A 20,917-nucleotide genomic window follows, 5' to 3' on the forward strand; every position below is an offset into this window, starting at 1 on the left:
CTAATGACAATCATTCATTTATATTGATACCATCCAGGACAGCAATGTGACATGGTATCTACAATTGTATCTTTAGCGTTATATAAACTCAGGTTGAAATTCTAGCTCTGCCAGTTACTGTGTTTGATTCTGAACACATTCTCAAGACTCAATTTTCTCATCAGAGAAAGTAACAGAGTTGTTGGAATTAAATGGGATGGTATATGTAAAGGATTTAGCACCATTCAGAAATAATTGGCATTTAATAAATAATAATAATCATTATTATTTCAGCATAAAAGACATATTCTTAGTTCTGACATGTGTTGTCAGTTAATTACAGTCTCAGATCAGTGGGAAGTCTCAATTAAGGTTTTACACTACAGGTGTTCAATTCTCTCTCTTTGCAGATATGACCCTACCCAACATGTAGAGCTGGTTTTGTGGACTCTGCTTGCGTGCCTGTGAGACGGGAGAGCAACAGAGGGAGGGGGAGTTGGAGCTGGTTGAAGAAGGAAAGTGCAATTTCTGAAGTTTGTTCAGAGCCCCAGAGGCAGGATGGCTAAGGGCCCTCTGGGGTCCTCCTACTGCTGTTGCTGTACTCAGCCTTGCCTGGGACATGTGTACATCCCCAAAGAACTGCTGTGCCATCGTGAACCAACAGAGAAGAGAGGGGAAGAGAACACCTCCCAGGTTAGCCGTTGGGGCCTATTTTTGGGGGAGGTGGTGAGCACCACAGGTGGCTGCTCCTTCCCTTTCTCCACATCCCCGCAAGAAAAGAGAAAAACATATTTGTTTTCAAAACGAGAAGAGAAGGGGAAAGAGGATTGGTTCCAGGACTCCTGCATATACTCAGGTGCATACTCAAACCTGTGCATACACAAGTCCCACAGTTGGTCCTGCCTAACCTGGCTATAGGAAAGGTGGGTCTCCCACAGTGCATATATGTGGGTTTCACAGCCCTTGAATACTGTCTGCATTTGGTCAAAAAAAGAAAAAAACACATATAAGTGGACCTGCACAGTTCAAACCCATGTTGCTCAGGGTTAACGGTAGCAGCAGTAGTGGTGGTTTGTCTCTGGAGTGTTTCTCTTGCTTTTGTGGTGCATTTTCTTTCTTTGAGTCCTCTTTCCTGTTATTTGATATCTCTTCTGTCCCTTTACACCTTCCATTTTGCTTTCTAAGAAGCACTTCATGCTCTAGACCAGGAGTCTACAGACATTTCCTGAAAATGTCAGAGAGTAAATATTTTAGTCTTTGCATGCCTCACAGTCTCTGTTGCAACTACTCAACTCTGCAATTATAGCACAGAAACAATCACAGACAATATGAATGGGCATGGCTGTGTTCCAATAAAACTGTATTTCAAAAACAGGCATCAGGCCAGATTTGGCCTGCATACCACAGTTTGCTAACCCCTGCCCTAGACCTCTCCTGACCTCTTGTTCTTCATCAAAACTTACACATCCTGTGTCCCGTTCTTCCAGCTCTGACTCAAGGCAGGAAGCACTGCTCATGGTTAGCATGGTTTGATGTGTTCTCTCCCACAATCAATAACATATATGCATTTAATAAGAAATGCCACTACCCAACAGTCACCAATGTGGAATTTTGGGCATCCTGGCACATCTGAGCCAGAGAGATTCTGAAGATAGAGGAACAGAGGAAGCTTTTGGCACCTCTCAAAGTACAGACAGATGCCACAACCCAGCTGCCAACAGGAATCTGGACCCTTGTTAACCATCACCCAGCTTCCATCTACTGTGTTGTAAATATTATGGGTATAATGGTGCCTTCTGACTCTCCTGGGGAGTTTCCAAGCTGCTCTTGGGGTACTAACTGAGGCTTTTGTTTTCTCTTTCGGCAGGGGCAGACCTGCCTGACTCAGATCTCAGTTTCTCCATGAAAATATGCAGTGCCTAAAATTTACACTGATCAATTTGTTCACGAGAAAGGACATTTCTAAAAGAGCCAGGAGATTGCCCCCAGAACCAAGAGGAGTACTGGAGAGCAGAAGATGAAGAAAAACCTTTAAACAGCAGAGCAGTGAAGTGGAGGGAGAGGCGGCCCCTCTCCTTTGCCAGAGACTCCCACTCCCAGATGCAGGCCAGAGCGATCCCTCATAATTTAAGCTGACACCCCTCAGCGGAGATGAAAGGAACACCACTCGCTGCTCTCCAACAACAAATGTCAGCATCCCTGGAGGCCATTTAGACACAAACACAGCATAAATCTGACTCCTAGTGGGGAAGTCCAGAGATTAAGTCTCCACACACAGCCTACCAGAGTGAAATGAATTTGCTTGGCACAAAGTTTGAACATGTTTCTCAGGGCCTTTCTTTCCCCTTTCTTTAAAAAAAAAAAAATCTGGAATGGTTCAGGGCTGTTTTTTCCCCCTTGCTGTTCCTCCCACTCGTTTATGACATAAGCAATGGCAGATGAAAGACCCAGCCATGGTTTATGGCTCAGAGACGGAGCTGCACTACCTGTGGGGCCTGAGAGATTCATTTCAGGTTGTTGGAAAAATCCCAACGGCCCATAAACAGGGCAAGAGATATCTGAGTTTGGCCTAGGAGGCGAGGGTGAGGGAGGGGATGACAGACCTTCATGCTAGGGCAGGGAGAGGCAGGAACGGGCCTCAGATGCTTCCCCAGTGATGAGCCTCATAAATGTCTTTTAGACAGGGGGAGTAGAGGAAGGGTCTGGGATTTGTTGTGAGGGGAGGGAGGAGGGAAAGAAAGAAGGGAGGAATTTATGAAGACAGGATATATAGGAAGCTATTCAGTCCCTGCCCTGCACCGTATGACTAGAATTCCATTCTCGCTGAGAATAGCAGCGGTCAGCTCTCAATGCAGTGAACTCAAAGCAGCATTTAAAATCCAAGAGGCAAAAAGTGCAGTTCTCTAGAAAAGCAAAGTCCATGTAGCTACTGTTTTGAAACTGTCTGACACATAGTTCTTCAAGGAAGTTTCAACTCAGACCAAAAACAATTTCTGGTAAAAGATTTGACTTGGAGCTCTTTCATTTAGTCTTACACTCAGTAAGCATTTATTACCGGCTCATGTGTGGAGCACTGCACAGGGACAATCCTAGGATCCAGGGATGATGAAGATTCAGCCTCTGCTCTCACAGAGATATGTGATCAGTAGAGGAGAAAGACCCAGCACCAAAATAATAACTGCACAGAGGAGTTAAGAGAGGGGATTAGGGAAGGGTTCACAGTGCAGGTGTCACTTGAGCTGAAAACGAATGACACAAATGGTGACCAGAAGTTGCCAGGGAGAAAAGGGGAGACAGGACACTTTATGCCAAGGGCACAAAATATCTAATGACATGGAAATAAGACATTGACCTGGAATGGAGGCTCCTCAAATATGAATGTTCCTGGCATTCCACTACACATTCAGCACTGTTCCTAGCACTGTGAGGGGATAAAGAAGAAGAACCCCTTGCTCTTAAGGAACATAAAACTGAGTTAGAGTGCGTTGGCATGTAAAAGATAATAAAGTATATAAAAGTGTATGTGGTTAAGTTCTTCAGGCATAGTAAAAACCAAAAAAAAAAGTGTGAGCATTTAGAAAAGAGGAGTATTGATTAGTCAGAGAAGTTAATGAATGAAGAAGGCTTCCAGGTAAGGAAGGAGAGGATTTAGAAAGCCCAATGGGAGGAAGGAGGTGTTACAAAGGACAGGAAGAAAAGAGAGAAGGTGTGTGCAGAGATGAGTGTTGGCCCTTTGGGGCCTCAGACAAGCCTTTCATGGCATGGAAGGTCTTATTGGAACACTCCACCTAACCAAGGAATAAACATAGCCTCAAAGAGGTGCAGGAACTGGTCTCAACAGCCACAGGGCATAGGTGGCAGGGTCAGGCTTCATGCAAGGTTTGTCTACTTCCAAGACAAGGCCCAGAGGCACCCCTGCAGGGAGAAAAGGAACAGGCTGTTTAGCCAGCATATCAGACATAGTAAGCAACTGACAGTCACCTGTACATGTTCTGGGCCAAGTGTGCTGAAAATCAAATGCTTTGTCTCCCATTAATTACTAATAACCACTAAAGATTACTCTTTCTATGGGAAGGTGTGTGGAGTGGTGGAAAGTAATTTTGGCTGTAAAACAGGAGACCTGGATCCTAGTCCTAATTTTGCTACTAAGCTGTGTGACCTTGGATAAAATTCCTCATGTCTCTGAGATGCAATTTCTACATCTATGAGATGAATTAAAAATTCTTTATGTTTATCTAATGCTTGTCATGGCATCACTTTATAATTGCATTGTTTCACTGTTTCCACCACAACCCTATGAGGCAGGAAATGCCTTGTTATCAGTTTTTTACAAATGAGCAAACTGAGGCCCAAGAAGAAAGTAAGGTGATCTTTTGCCCAAGGACACACAGCTGGGATGCTCTTTCTTCAACCCCTATCTCTCCCTGCCTTCTTGACTTGCCTCACGGGTTGTTGTAAAGAGCCAAGGATATGTGGTGCTTGCAAAATATCAGGTGCTGTCTAACTGCAGGCAGCATTATTGTTATTAAAGAGTGAGGAAAGAAAGAAGGTTTTCTGGAGGGGGTGAAAAGTTGACCCTGAGCTCCTGCTGGAAAAACCATTCTTTTCAGTACAAAAGGGGCAGAGCTTATTTTAAATCCCCATATCTCCCCAGGCCCTCCCGTCTCCGCCACTGCACCCCCCAACTATCCTGCCCTGCCACTGCAATCCCCACCAGGGCGAATGCAAGGAAAATCTCCAAGCACAGTGCACTAAGCACTCCAGGAGCAGAGCAGACAGAAACCAAGCTGCATGCCGGAGTCAGGCCGTAGGTAAAGTGTCCCAAGAAAGACACCTTTGTTCAAAGATGTCCACTGCAGATGGGGGTTTCTGTGCCAGGCAGGGGGAGGGGCTGGGCAGGTCAGAGGCAGGGCATTCCAGCTCAGACGTCCAGGCAGGCCCCAAAGGGGAGCTGTGTGTCTCCACTCTGAGTGCTGGCAGCCAGCCACAGCCTGGATGCCTCTCCCTTTGCTTTCCTCAGCTGGCTGGTGCTCATGAAGGGAGACCTTGTGCTTGGGAGGTATTCAGGAAAACAGGACAGTATTGGGACTGATTGGTAGAATTACTGTGGATTTGCATCAGTTTCAGGACTTTTCACATTTGGATAGATCTGAAGCTAACACCTACCTTAGCTCTGTCTCCCCTCTACACACACACACACACACACACACACACACACACACACAAACGTGCGCGCGCGCGCACTCTCTCTCTCCATCATTCCCTCTCTGAATTTTTCCATCTCTTTCTCTCTCCTATCTAATAAAAACATGGCCACATGTAGTCCAAACTGATAAGTATGGGTGTATACTGCATGTACCTACACACAGATTGTCAGACACTGCAAATACTGGCAACTGAAATATCAGAAGATTCCTCCCCACCAACATCACTGTATTCAAATCAAGCCTGGGTAAATATACTAACTGAAACCATAACTTGTTTTGTTTTTATTTGGCAGGCCTCCAAGAAGGAGACTGTAGAGCTCATAACAAGTTGATTCAGATGTTTGGGGCTCAGAGCTCAGTCTAGATAAAGCTCATTAATCCAGCTTCCCTATGGTTCACTAGGCTTGGAGTATTATGTGCATGACATTGTATTAGGTTCAAATGAATACGGTTTGAGTGTGTTTGTCCTAATTTGGGAAGTAACTTAAGTGGATCGAATACCATCTCTCTTTGGAGTAGTCCAATTTTCTATATTAATTACTAGTCTTTTGAAGGATAAATTATCCGAGAAAATTAAATTGTTTCTAGGCCAGGGTTGGAAGACAAAGGGTTAATTATCTCTCCAAATTGAAAAAGACCAAGACAACAATCCTGTAAGTGGCTAGGAAGGTGGGTAAGTTGACTAACACTCAAAATGTTCTCATTGCAAAAGTCAGTCCTCGTTGGTCAAATTCACTGTGGTCTTAAACATAGAGAGAGGTTGCCTGAATGACCACAGCTGATCAGACTGCTTGAGCCCTTTGCTGAGACACTGTGGTTCCTGAACAGGCCCTGTGTTGATTTGGAGAGGAAAGCAGAGGCCCATACCCAGCTGGGTCTATGCCTTCAGACTCCAGTCCATTCCATAAACCACTGACAGGCTATCTGAAAGAGCAAGGTAAAACAGGGTCAGATACCTAGCCTTTGTTCTTACCTCCGCTACTCACCAACTGTGTGACCTAAGGCAAATGACCTTAACTTGCCTAGGACTGGGAGGAGGTTTGGGAGGAAATGGAGATTCACTGCTAATGAATACAGGATTTCTTTTGGTGGTGGGGTGGAGGGTGATGAAAAACGCTCTAAAATTGACTGTGATGGTTGTACAACTCCAAATACACTAAACGCTACTTAATTGTACACTTCAAGAAAAAAAAAATGACCGAACCTCTCTAAGCCCTACTTTTCTATTTGTAAAATCAGAAGAATAAAGACCTGTCAAGCCACCCTGATAGGATTGTTATGAACACAATACAGACACAGCAGAAAAATGCACTTTGAAAAAAGTTGTAATAAAAGTGTAAGATATTTCAAATATTTTTATTGTGACTCTTGGCTGTTTATGAACTTACCACATATCCGCACTGGCTAAGAAACTCAAACTCCTCATATGGAAAATTCCATCATTTAACAACTCCAGCTTCAGTATGCCTACTATGTGTAGCCACTCTTTTAGACCCAGAACAAGGAGGAATGGACAAGATCAAGACAGCCTGTGCCTTAGAAGATGGTGAGTAAAGAAAAACAGAAAAGAAAACAGCAATGGAATAAAGAATGACTGAGGGAGTCAGAAAGGCTTCTTAAGTTCACAGTTCTGTGCTAACAGGGAGGTCCAAATCTACCTGCTCCTTGCAGCCTCTCTCAGCTCCTGTCCATGGTAATTTCTTCCCTTTCCAAATACCCAGAACACGTGTTTGTCTATCTCAAATACTTTAGTTACTCAAGCATATTCAAACAAGGAGACAATTTTGTATGTTGTCTTACATTATTCTCCAACCATTTTAGTGGACAACAGTATCATAAGTTCTAAGCATGAACTTTTTTAAAACAACTAGTGTACTACACCAATATAAAGATTCTGTTTTGACCTACTTCTGGAGGCAGTATAACAGAGTGATTAAGAAAGATGCTTTGGACTCAAATATTTTGCTCTGTCACTTACTAGCTAGTGGTCTTGGCCAATGATATGGTTTGGATCTGTGTCCCACCCAAATCTCATGTTGAACTGTAATTCTCAATGTTGAAGGCAGGGCCTGGTGGGCAGTGATTGGATCATGGGGGCAGTTTCTCATGGTTTAACACCATCCCCCTTGGTGTTGTCATGACGATAGTGAGTCCTTATGAAATCAGGTTGCTTAAAGGTGTGTGACACCTCTTTCCTCCTTCTCTTGCTTCTGCTCCACCATGTAAGATGCCTGGATCCCCATTCACCTTCCTCTATGATTGCAAGTTTCCTGAGACTTCCCCAGAAGCCAAGCAGATGCCTCCATGCTTCCTGTACAGCCTCTGGAACCATGAGCCAATCAAAACTCTTTTCTTTGTAAATTTCACAGTCTCTGGTATGTCTTTATAGCCGTGCAAGAACAGACTAATACAGCAAAAATTCCCTCTGCATTAAGTCTAGGCAGCCCCATCTATAAAATGGGATTGTTCGGTGGCTCAAGCCTGTAATCCCGGCACTTTGGGAGGCCGAGACGGGCGGATCACGAGGTCAGGAGATCCAGACCATCCTGGCTAACATGGTGAAACCCCGTCTCTACTAAAAAATACAAAAAACTAGCCGGGCGCGGTGGTGGGCGCCTGTAGTCCCTGCTACTCGGGAGGCTGAGGCAGGAGAATGGCGTAAACCCGGGAGGTGGAGCTTGCAGTGAGCTCAGATCCGGCCACTGCACTTCAGCCTGGGCGACAGAGCAAGACTCCGTCTCAAAAAAAAAAAAAATGGGATTGTTGAAAGCACCTACCCAACAAGATAGTTACAGGAACTGAAGGGGGAACAGTGTTTACGGTATCTAGTCAATTGTAAGAAATTAACAAATGCTGGCTAATTTTCATCAGCATTTTAAGTTTGTTTATCTTCTATATAATTAGAATAAGCTTCCAGAAAACAGAGGTCAAGTCTGAATCATCTTTGTATCCTCCACAACACAACAACATTGAGTACTCGGGAGATTAATAATTAGCTGTTGAATAGCTTGTATTTCAGTTAATACAGAAGGAACAGAAATAAGCCAAAGGCCACACTGGCAATGCATTGCACAAACAAATGCACTGTAGAGTTCTGCCTTTCCATTTTTTTCACAAATCAATTCACCAGTGCCAACCAGTAACTTCCAGTCACTATAGAAATTATTAGCTACCTCCATAGTTAGGGTTCACCTGGGATGAAATTTATTTCCTTTGAACTACAATCTGAATCTCTTTCACATTGATATTGATGCTACCAACGGTCCACCTTCTCATTAGTACCCATCCAGTTATGTTTCAATAGGAAGACAGGAGAGCAGGTCATGAAAAAGAGAAACCCCAAATTATGCTAATTAGGGATAGAGAGGAGGGAGACTGAAGAAAATAAAATGCAAACAGGGCAGAGAAGGTGAACACCACTGTGGAGCACATAAAATCAGCAATTTGTCATTCAGCCAGTCCTCATGTGACTGCAACACATAGTTTCCAAGGATAGCTTAGGGGAAGGAGGGAAGCACTTGGTCAGGAGGACCTCAGCCCTGGCAGACTGGGCTGCTTCCCAGCTGAGAAATCTTGGACAGACCTTCCCATAGCCATGCTTCGTCATGGGTGGGAATACAAGATTAAGTGAGGAAAGCAGAAATATTGTTTACAAGGAAAGCTTGCCCTAGACTGCTATAAACTGATTATAATTGTATGCAGTGAACTCCACTACAACGATTCAGAAATTATTTATGGTTATTTCCTTTCGGTGAAATTGAGTGTCTCGAGATTATCTTAATGTTGATGAAATCATTGCTGACAGTACCATCACAAACACTTTCTGTAATTAGTTAGCCTTGAATTTCTAACATTAAAAACTCTTCAATACTGTCATTACTTATAAAAGACAGAGTTTATTGTTGAAATAGGGGTTAGAGGAAAAACATTGTTACTCTAAAGCTAAGACAGCTGTAATTACAGTCTGGACTCTAGGGCCATGGTTTTCAAAATGAGCATGTCCCCGAGTCACCTAGTGGGCTGGTGAAAACACCAGTTGCTGATACAGTGGGTCTGGGATGGGGTCCGCGACTTTCTCTTTCTACCCATTTCCCAGGTGATGCTGCTGCTGCTGCTGCTGCTGCTGCTGCTGCTGCTGCTGCTGCTGGTCCAGGAACCAGACCTTTAGAATCACTGATCCAGAATGTTTCTCCCTCTCTCTTTCCCCACTCCTACACTCCCACCCCTGCAGGCACACACAAGGAGGTTGGGTAAGAGCTTCTGAAGAGATGTGAGCAAACACAGCACATTCTTACTTTCAGTCAACAGAATCTTCATGCCTTTTCAACTATTTCAACCAGCTCTTCAGAGTGATTCCTGCTAGTTTTGATAATAGTGGGAGAATGGAAATTTTTTTTACAACCATCTTTTCCTCTTTAAAAATAATGGTATGACTGGAGGAAAAGGTGAGGATGAGTATAAGGTAACCTAAGATGGGCAGGCACAGGACTGGTCCTTGTTGTGCATCATTGGGAAGTACACCACCAAGCACAAAGTCAGGCCTCTCTCCTCTCTATCAGTGTGATGGCTGTAAAGCACCAGAGCCATGGACAGCTAAGTGGGTAAGCAGGCAGTGAGCCCCTGAAAGGAATCTGCATCATGATTCGTCTCTCCTTTACCTTCATGCTCAAGGTGCTCTCTTCCACCTCTATTCCCTATCATCTATTCCCGGACTGAGGCAAAGTGCTGAACAGCCCTTCTGTTTGCAAGACTGGTGAATTCAAAGTCATGCATCTCTCACAAAGCACAAATGTCATCCAATGTGTGGGCTTCGCTCAGTGTCCTAGATCAAGTCTTTCAATGAGTCCTCCCTCACAGTCAGCTGTTTCACCTCCATCAATGCCAGTGAGAGCTAGAGCAAGAGATTATTGGGAAGCATGGCAAATGAGAAAAAACTTGCCATCATGGGTGCAGCTGAACTTCAGGAATCATAGGTGGCTGATGAGCTATGACAGCAGCTGGTAAAGAGGTGCTGAGCTTAACCTTGCTGTCAGGTTCTAAGTTAACATTGCTTCTTTTTGTATCAAATGCCTTGCTCTATATAATGCATGTGCATCTGAGAAGTTGTACATAGACCAAACTTCTGTAAGGTTGAATTTTATTTTCCCAATGAAGGAGTTCTTAGTTACATAGATGCTTTATCTTCAGGGATAAATATTTTTTAGTATGCAGAGGATCCTCATACTTCCATCATCACGTATTCATCTAAACATATTTGTTGTGCAAAGTGCTTAATATACATCCGTGAACAAGGCAGAGTCCCTGCCTTCACCACAGTCTGGTGGAGGAGAAGAAAGATTAACAGGCCTTTACAAGACAGGCTAAGAAGTGTTTTGGTAAAGTACAAGATACTGAAGGAATACAGTGGAGGGGCATCTAATGTGGTCTCAGGGTATCAGGGCAGGCTTCCTCAAGAAGGCTTGCAGAAAGAGAATGGATTTAAATTTAAATAAATTAAAATAAAGGACAAAGAAAAATATTCTAGCACAAGAGAGCAGACAGGAGCATGGACAGTGAAGGAGGGGTTAGCAGAGCTGACAGAGCAGAGACTTGGTTTCAGTTTTTTAAACACAGAGCCAGCCAGGCATGGTGGCTCACACCTACAATCCCAGCACTTTGGGAGGCTGAGGTGGGTTGATCGCTTGAGCTCAAGAGTTTAAGACCAGCCTAGGCAACATGGTGAAACCCTATCTCTACTAAAAACAATACAAAAATTAGCTGGATATGTTGGCACACACCTGTAATCCCAGCTACTTGGGTGGCTAAGGCAGGAGAATCACCTGAACCCAGGAAGTGGAGGTTGCAGTGAGCCAAGATTGAGCCACTGCACTCCAGCCTGGGCAACAGAGTGAGGCCCTGTCTCAATAATACATACATACATACATACATACATACACACACACATACATACATACATACATACATATAATGCAGAGCCAACAAAGGGAAATGGTTAAGAATGGTCTAGAGCTTTGAGTCAAAGAAACCTGGAATTCAATGCCGGCTCTTTTGGGAAAAAATTACTTATTTCCCCCAAATTTCAGCTTCTTGTACTGAGCACCATAGTATCCATTCAAGAAATCCAAATTATTAATATTTTTCATCACAACTAAGTAATATTACATACCCTATGCAAAGGGGTCTTATTAATATGAGCAATGACCAAAAAGTCTTGGTTTTTGTTTTTTTAAAACAAAAGAAAGGAAATGGAAAAATAAAACTCTAGTCACTAGCTAGGGAGATAGTCACACAGGCAGATAATTACAATATCATTTGAAGAGATTCTTTCATTCACGCATTCGGCAAACATTTACTTACTTCACATAATGTAGCAACTATTGTTCTAGGTTCTGGGAATACAGTAGTGAATATAACAGACAGGACCTCTTACTCTTGTGGAACTTGCCTTTATTTGGAGAAGGTATATCAAAGAAGTAAAGCATGATCTATGTCATTTTAGAATCTAAATAAAATTTAAACAGGGAAAAGTGATAAGCATAGATTGAAAACAGTGACTGATGGATAAGTCAGTAGTGACGGATGTTACTTTGGAGAGAACAGTGCTATAGTTCAGATAGCACCTGCTGCAGCTCCTCCATGGTGCCAGCTCATACCTGACAGGCCCACTGCAGCTTCAGTTTCTACAAGATGCCTGCAGCAGTTACATCATTTCCTCACTCTGTCCCTCAGCTTGCAAGTAGTAGCAGCTTTCTTTTGTTGCTAATTTGTAGATTTTCTTGCCCGGTCTGTTTGTATCTCAACAACCTCAGCAGCCATCTAATCACTTCTCTGTATCAAACTCTCTCTGCTCTAAAAGTCAACAGTTGTGTCTTCTCCCCAGGCTGGCCCCTGGATGATTTAGTTCTTCAGGGTGTCAAAAGATTTCACAGTTTGGGCAACAGTCCCTTCACTTGCCAGGTAAGCACCTCCACACACTTGATTTCACTAGCCATATTGAAAACTAAGTTAGCTCAAATCATCTTCTCATTTCCTTCGTTATCTTCCTTGGACCTGGCTTTGAAAGGCTTATCCTAGAGTAGCAGTTAGGTAATGAGACATGGCAAACATTCACCCCAGGATTTAGACTTTAGGTCCAGAATTCACTGGAAATTAGTACTAAAGTTCTACAAGCAGTCAGCACCATGGCCAGATCCAAGAGGCCACAGGCAAAAACCAGAGGCCAGAAAGGACTCTAAAGGAAACTTACTCCAGAGACCAAAGAGAGGAACTGGATACCTTATCATCTTTGCTTGTAGAGCCACTCCTCAATTTGTGTCCATTATCTGTACTGCTGTGTCATATACAGACCAAACAATTAAAGAGACAGGTTTTTCCACATGTTGCATCACCTCTAGGAACAGTTAAAACAGAAATGATCTCTGCAATGACAAGTTGATGGGTGCAACACACCAACATGGCACAAGTATACATATGTAACAAACCTGCACATGTACCCTAGAACTTAAAGTATAATAATTTTTTTAAAAAGTAAAAAAAAAAAAGAAAAGAAATGATCTCTGCAGCTTGTCCTGAAAGTGATCTATCAGATTTCATCAAATATCAGCTGCCTTTAATTTATAAAATATGTCATTATTTTATGGACCACCAAAAAAGGAAAAAAAATGTGGCCATTTAAACTTTGATACAATGCTTTCTCCCCATATCAACTGTGAATCAGATCTCAATTTTGGATACATTAAAACACAACCCAAGAAAAGTGTCTTAGAACATGAAACACAGCATCACCTCTGCTTAAGGTACTCAAGTCCTCTTAACCAGAGAAACTGCTTAAGGGATTGCTCATCTAGAAAACCCCAAGATTCAGGACCTTGGGGAGAGTATTCATTTACGGAAGCTAGAGATGGCACCCCCCACCCCGTGATTTCTATTATTAGTCCCAACTCCTTCACATGTTCCCAACTATCTCTTTGGCCACGTTTATGACCCCAAATGAGGCAGCACAAGAACCCCACAGTGGGTGGGAGGAAGCCTGATACTAAACCTGCTTCTACCAGTTACTACAACATGGCCTTGAACAAGGCACTTAACCTCAATTTTCTCAGCTATGAAATGAGGGAGTTGTGATAAATGTCTTAGATTCCTTTCAACACAATCATCTATGTTGACAAATGAAAGGAGAAAATATTAACAAATCTGCTGTCTGGTTATGATCACTGAACTGAACACTGGTTCTCAATTAGAAGTATTTTTTTATTTTTTTTTTGGTCTCTCAGGGATATGTGTAAATGTATGAGGGCTCTTTTTTTCTGGCTGTTAGTGGAGGGAGGCCATAGATGCAATACAGCAACTTGCCTCACCAAAAATGCCAATAATACTTAAATTGGGAAATGCAGACTAAGACTGTTATGGACTGAAGGTTTGTGTCCCCCTGAAATTCATAGGTTGAAATCCTAAGCTCTAATGTGATTGTTTTAAAAGGTTAGGCTTTTGGAGGTAATTAGGTCATAATGGGGGAACCCTCGTGAACGCTTTCAGTGACCTTTTAAAGGAACTCCAGAGATCATTCTCATTCTCTTTTTGCCACTTGAGGATACAAGGAAAAGTCAGCAATCTGCAACCCAGAAGAGGGGTCTCTCCAGAACCCAACAATGGTTGGACTCTGACCTCAAACTTCCAGTGACAAGAACTCTGAGAAATAAATTTTTGTTGTTTATAAGCCACCCAGTTTATGGCATTTTGTTATTGCAGCCTGAGCAGACAAAACAGGAATATTCTGAGAAGGTGTTTATGATGATGAACAGAAATCTATCTCTCAGTTTGTGTTCTTTTTGCATAAAGATTTCTGTCTAACTTAATTTTATTATGGTGGTTTAGCATGGATAGCTCTAGGAGCTGTCACTTAGGCAATGCCCAAGGAAACCCCCCAGTTTGCTATCTAGATGGTAATCTGTGTCTTAATATTATCCTATGAACTTCTCAAGTTTCATGTTTCCTGGTGGCAGGAACAGCCCTACATATTGGACAATAACTTTATCTCTGGGCTGAGGTAAGTGGAACCAACAGGTTTCCACTGCCATGCCACATTGCTCACAAATCGCTACATGAATGTGGATGTCTGACTTACCCTCCAGCTGCCCCTTGCTGCAATATGCTGCAAAACAGCACAGGGTCTGAGAATAAAGAAACTTGGAGAGCATCTAGAGCAACAATTTCACATTCACATTTCCTCAGATAGGAAACTGAGTCACAGATAGGGAAAGGAGCTTATCCAAGATCATACGCCTACTTAATAGTCCCCATATCTAGGATTCAAGTCTCTTGGCTCAGGTCCAGTGCTCCTTCCCCATTCCAAGTGTCTGTCACAGGTCATGAGAGGAGAAAGTCCCAGCAGTTCCGATTCAGTGTCCTGCGAAGCAGACTGGAGAACTCTTGCCCACTGCCCAGGGAATGGGGTGTGATCACTAACCCCATGCACTCAACTCAGAAGGTGGAGCACTAACACTCTGAACATTTGTTGATAAAAAAAAATTGTCCTAAAGTAAATTATTCCACCTTCCTAGTTCACTAACTAGACCTTGTAGAAACAATTAGTTTTGTTTTTTTTTTTTTTTTTTTTTTTTTGGTGATGGTTCTCAATCTTTTGATGAGTCATGAGAAGCACTGTCTTAACAAAGCAAGTGCTTTATACAGCTGCACATGTAGGAAGTATAAGACACTGGGCTGATTAGGACTAACTCTGGAAAATACTTCTTCGAGGGTGTTATTTAAAATAAATCTTAGAAATTGGCTTAGTTTCTTTTTTTATTATTTTTATTTTTGGAGACAGGGTCGCAACTCTATCACGCAGGCTGGAGTGCAGTGGTGCCATCATAGCTCATGGCAGCCTCAAACTCCTAGGCTCAACCATCCTACACCCTCAGCCTCCTGAGTAGCTAAGACTAATTAGCCTGCATGCACCACCATGCCAGGCTAATTTTATTTTTTGTAGAGAGAGGGTCTCACTTTGTTGCCCAGGTTGGTCTGGAACTCTTGGCTTCAAGTGACCTTCCAGCCTCAGCCACCCAAAGAGCTGGGATTGCAGATGTGAGCCAATGCACCCAACTTTATTTTCTGATTAATTCTTTCTTCGTACTAGAAGAGAGTTTTAAATTATATATTCTGCTTAATTGAGAACTCTAGTTAATTTGGTTCCCATGAACCTGTGTTTGGTGCAAAATTATAGTTGTTATTTTATCTGACTAATTCTTTCTCTCCTGTGTAAACTGATTTAACAGACTTTTATTTTTACCCGTTCTAAATAATCTAAATTCTAAAGCTTATAATTTGAGTATTCTAACGTTTAAAACACTCACAGGCAAGTTTATCTCAACTTTTTGGAATTTAATGATTACAAATCTGCTATTCCTGGGAATTTGCCTACATGGACTATCCAAACGCATTGAGAGTACACAGGAACTGAAACCAGTGTGTCTTATGCACCTGGCAAGGTACTCTTGAGAGCATTCTATCAGACAAGAAAAGGGAAACTCTTTTTCTGCTTTCCCACAAGGACATGTCATGGTCTTGGGTATACCCGAGGTCAAAGAAAGTGAAGTACTGGGTTGGGGATTAGCTCTGTGAAACCAGCCTCAAGGTCCACAGAGTAGGGAAGGCTGGGAATACATCCCTGTGATGGAACAGCAAAGGGCTCCAGACTAGCGTACGGAGAAGCACAGGGGAACCTTGCCATTTTGAAGGAGATCTGCATCCCTGTCCTGAGTCCTTTCCTTTGGAAGTTACTGTGTCTGGGCTTGAAGACCCAGAGTTCATCAAAGAGAGGCAGGCATTTTCCATTCGGTTTCTCAAACTTTCCAAAAGCACCAGAAAATGCCAGTGCATGGTTTTATCAGCCTCTAAAAGGGAAAACCAGGGCTCAATGGATCTCCCTTACATGTAATATGGAGTAGGCATACAGCATTCTGGAGAGCCATGAGACACTAGGCAAAGAGGGAAGTAGAGGAAGGTGAACATTTCCATATTTTTTTTTAAGAGGAAGAGACTTCTGGCATCATTACCTGGTCTGCTTTCAGCAAAGCACAACACTTCTACGAAGATGAGGAGCTTCTCATGTTGTAGCTGGTCATTTAAGAAGAAAATAAAAATTCAATATAAACTGACTACCTCATACACACAGATCCAAACCAATTCTTGGGGAAAGTGATAGAACTAATGTCACATTCCCTTTGGCACGTTCCACTTGGCAGATATTTTGTCTGGAGTCCTTTGTCCCTCCTTCAAGAACCAAAATTCCCTCTGCTCACATCCCAGCTGTTAGATTAGGAAAAGCTAGCTGTGACTCCTTTCATCACTGTCAAGCAGCCTAATGTGTGGCTTCCCAACCATATGAAAAGGGCACTTTGGTGAGTCAGGAAGATGTCCTTGGAGTGTCTCCACTTCTTGGATTTCCTCTCTCTCCTTAGATGGTGTAGGAATAGGATGTTGAATGGACCAGCAGAAGTATCAATACTTATGTATAATAATGAATTCCCTTTATTGCACCCTTACTTTGTTCCCAACAATCCCCACTATAAACACTTTATATATATATAGTCCCTTCCAAGCCTCACAAGTTTGCTTTCCCAAAGCCATGAAGACTCAGACAATTGCATCCATGGAGACACTGGTTTAAAACTACCCAGTTTTGGCTGGGCACGGTGGCTCATGCCTATAATCCAAGCACTATGGAAGGCTAAGTGAATGGATTCCTTGAGCCTAGGAGTTCAAGACCAGCCTGGGCAACACAGGGAGATCCAGCATCTACAAAATTTTAAAAATTAGCCAGACGTGGTGGTACACAAGTGTGGTGCCAGCTATTCAGGAGTATGAGGTAGAAGAATCACATGAGCCCAAGAGGTTGAGACTGCAGAGAGAAGTGATTGTGCCACTGCACTCTAGCCTGGGTGACAGAGCAAGACTGTCTCAAAAAAAAGAAAAAGAAAAACTACCCAGTTTTAAACCCTCAGCTTTTCTGTGATTCCCAAATCCACATTGGACCTCCACTTTAAATCCCAGATCTATGTGTTCAACTGCCCACCAAATGTCCACAGTCACGTGGTCCAAAAAAACCTTCAAAGTCAGCATGCCCCACCTGAATTTTATCTAGATCCCTGGTTCTTTTCTGAACATTCTATCTCTTCTTTTAACAACACTATTCATAACATTTAGAACTCTCAGTCATCCTCAACTTCAACCACCCTTCCTGTATTTCATAGTCATTTCAGTTCTAGAATTTAAGCTCCCTGATGGGCAGGTGCTTTGCCTGTTTTGTTCATCGTTGTGTCCACAGCACGTAGAATGATGCCTGACACATTAGTAGGGATTCACTAAGTATTAAAGGCATAAATGAATGAATAAATTCTCTGAAACCCCTCTCTAAGGTCTGCCTTGGTTCAAACCTTCATCTCTCACTTGGAACACTGCAATAGTCTCCTGACCAATTTCCCTGCCTGCAATGTTACCCCAACTCCAATCCATCCTCACTACTTCTCTTTTGAAAAAACAGAATAACATCACAATCCTGTTTACAAACTTCTGACCTGACTTCCCACAACCATCAGAGTATATTCAAATAAGATATACAAAATCCTTCACATTTTGGCATTAATCTTACTGCTCACTCACAGCAGGATCTCAGTGCTCCAGAGCAATCCTACAATTCAGTCCTTCCTCTCATGCCTGGATACAACCCTACTCTGCAACTCAGTACAGGCTAAGTTACATTTTCTAACAACATACTCATTTTCATTTCATTGCCTGCAAATTACCTACTCTGCCAAGTCCTAGTTACAGTTGCATACCCATTGTGAAGCCTTTTCCAAATAGTCCCAAGTACTTCACCCAAATACACATATACGCACCCCAAGAGGAATGATAGCACCAGTCTCTATGATCTCATAGCACTTTATATCTCTACTATAATATTAATGTATATTTTATGTTATTATAATTATTTTGTTATAGGAGTTTCTTATCCCCTGAGGAATCCGAGGGTCTGAAAAAGAGAGGTGGTTTCCATTCCTCTTGTAATCACTAGTATCTAACCCAGAGTCTGACAGATATAGACAGGCTTTCAAAATGTTTGCTGAACTGGCCTCAATTTAATTTAGTTAACATCAATCAGAGAGCAACGAATAAACAAACAGCCATGGACTTAGTGAGACTAATTCTCTGAGGTCTTCACCGCCAAGGCCAAACTAAAAACTAAAGTAATTACTTGGGTAGATGATTCATGAAAGAAGGAAAACCATTTGCATTTGAATGATCTAGTGAGGATTTTCTGCTTATTGATGTTTCTGGAATTTTTCAGATAATGGCTTCAATTCTTTGATTCTTTCATGGTATAGAGAGTAGGCCAGAAAGTTAATCTAACAATCACTCTCCCATCTGAAACCAGGCAACTTTCAACCAGTCCTGTTGAACAGCAAACATCCATAGAAACCAAGTTTTTTGAATGTCATAATGTGGAGGTCGAAGGGCCTGCAATGTTCAGATTCAGCACTCTAAAGAGCTCCTAAAGAATGCCAGGAGGTGTTCAGCTGCTTTCCTGATATTTAAATCACCTCGCATCTGGCCACCATTTATTTATGCCCTTAGATTTCTGAAGGTTGGGGTATGAAGGACAGAGCGTAGGGGGCGATGCAGTCGATAGTATCTGTAGCACAGTACCCAGAAGACGCGGGAACGAAGACCAAACCAGGAGTCAGCTCAGCCCAAAGGAAAGCAGAGTTCAGGTAGCGACGGTGTCTTGTGCGTTTCTTCCCTAGTGCATGTGCGAGGAGGGCTGGAGGCACGAGCGAAAGAGGGAAGGCAATCTCGGTCTCCAAACAATACAGGCGACTCTCCCTTTCAGCACAAGCGCTCACACGTGCGCCCACGCGGACACACACAAACTCACACACACTCACACTCACATACAAATAAATCCCCAGCACCTGCCTCGGAAAGCCCTCTCTCGCAGGCTAGCCCGAAGGCGCGGCTCCGCCAGCGGAGAGCCGTTGGATTTACCGTGGCATTACTTTTAATTAACTCTGCGGCGCGGCGCGGGGAGCGCAGGGTGGGCCCTAATCCTGGGCCCGCCTGACGTCACCTGGGAACGCGCGGCGGCGCGGGGCGGCGCGGACCCGGGACGACCTCGCCGCGACCCGGCCGCGCCTCCGCCCGCGCGGGCTTTGCTCCGCGGGAATTAAAGGAAGGAGAAATGTTAGTACACTTTTAATTGGAAACCGAGTTCTTCTTTCAGAGCGGCTTGTTTACTCAGGATTGGGCATTAGAACTCAGGGGAGGCTCTAATTGAAGTGACGGCTTTGGAGATTATGGGGAACATATGGCCCTACCGCCGGGCTCTTTATCTGCATTTTCTCATAAAACTGCCGTCCGTGTGTGTTTCTGCGCCTGGCCTCTTGCATTTCTAAGGGGCTTTTGAAGGGAGGGCCGAATGCGCGCGGGGGCTTCAGGCACTTTGCGCTCCGTGGCGGGTCCCGCAGCCCGGCCCGAGCCAGCCCGAAGCTTCGCTCCGGACTAGACTGGCACCGACGCCGCCCCCAGCCTGAGCGCTGAGAGGGAAAAGGAGAGCTAGAAAGGAAAGAAATCGGACTGGTGACTGCCTGGCAGGGGTGTAATTCAAACTGTTGTGAGCAGACGGCAGGAGGGAGTTGCCAAGGTAACGGTAGATTCCCCCCCGCCGCCCTTTCGCTAAGGCCCAGGGGAGGGAAGCCTCAGCGTGCTGGGTTGGGGCCAAGCCCGCGCACATAGGATACTGGGAACACGGGTGTCTTGGGACAGAATTACATTTCTTTTTCCCTATCATAAATCAATCAAACAAATATCAATCGTACAGGCTTGCAGACTCTACCACCAATCACCATACTGTGGGTTCTCTCACCCCCACCCCTGCCAGATTCTCGCCATATCTAGAGATGCCGGGTCAAATACAGGGCACATCGTTAAATTTGCATTTCCAATAAACAATAATTTTTGTATTAAATGGGACACATTTATACAAAAATATTATTCATTGTTTATTCTTACACATGGATTTGTGTTTGCTGCCTCTCACAACCCTAACTACACCTGCTCACTCTAAGCAATATACTGCTTTCTCTTTTAACTCCAGAGTCTGTGGCCCAGCACCAAGGTTCTGCAACTGAAAGAATGGCTGATTAAGGTATCTCAACTCCATCCCTCTGAGCTTCACCTTCTCCTAGGGCAACGGCTGTCAAGCCTGCTGCACATTAACTCACTTAGAAAGCTTATACACACAAAAATCCCAGGCGGCACCCCAGACCATTAAATCCGAAGGTCCATTCCATAGGAGTTCAAAGTTTTTTTGTTTTATTTTGTTTGTTTGTTTGTCTTAATACATAAGTAGAACAAGTCTTATAGGGTAAATACTTTGAAGGGGAACTCAATAATATAATATTGTTTATCCATTTATTTAGTTGTTGATGGTTTCCTTCTACAAGAATGTAGGCTGTGTAAGAGCAGAGATACCATCCCAGCACCTACCATAGGACTGCTACATACTCTGTACTCAAAAGTATTTGCTCGCTAGTCAAACTGCATACACTTCTCTGTGTTCCACATCCCAAACCTAGTCCTTGCCCCATGTAAATGCCCAGCAAATTCCTATGGATGGAACAGATGCTGAGTTAGTTCAGTCACTGCTTTCCCACCTTCACTGATTCCTAAGAAGG

The 20,917-nt window shown here is 43.4% G+C and overlaps 1 protein-coding gene across 1 annotated transcript in view; it reads right to left on the reverse strand.

Annotated features, from left to right (window-relative positions):
• The window catches only part of LOC117075717 (LIM homeobox transcription factor 1-alpha), a 47,841-nt gene that overhangs the window by 13,576 nt on the left and 13,348 nt on the right, over positions 1 to 20,917 (reverse strand). The gene's annotated exons all lie outside the window — the stretch shown is intronic.

The sequence above is a fragment of the Trachypithecus francoisi genome, unplaced genomic scaffold (genome assembly GCF_009764315.1).
Source record: "Trachypithecus francoisi isolate TF-2019V2 unplaced genomic scaffold, Tfra_2.0 Lachesis_group5, whole genome shotgun sequence".
Classification (NCBI taxonomy): domain Eukaryota; kingdom Metazoa; phylum Chordata; class Mammalia; order Primates; family Cercopithecidae; genus Trachypithecus; species Trachypithecus francoisi.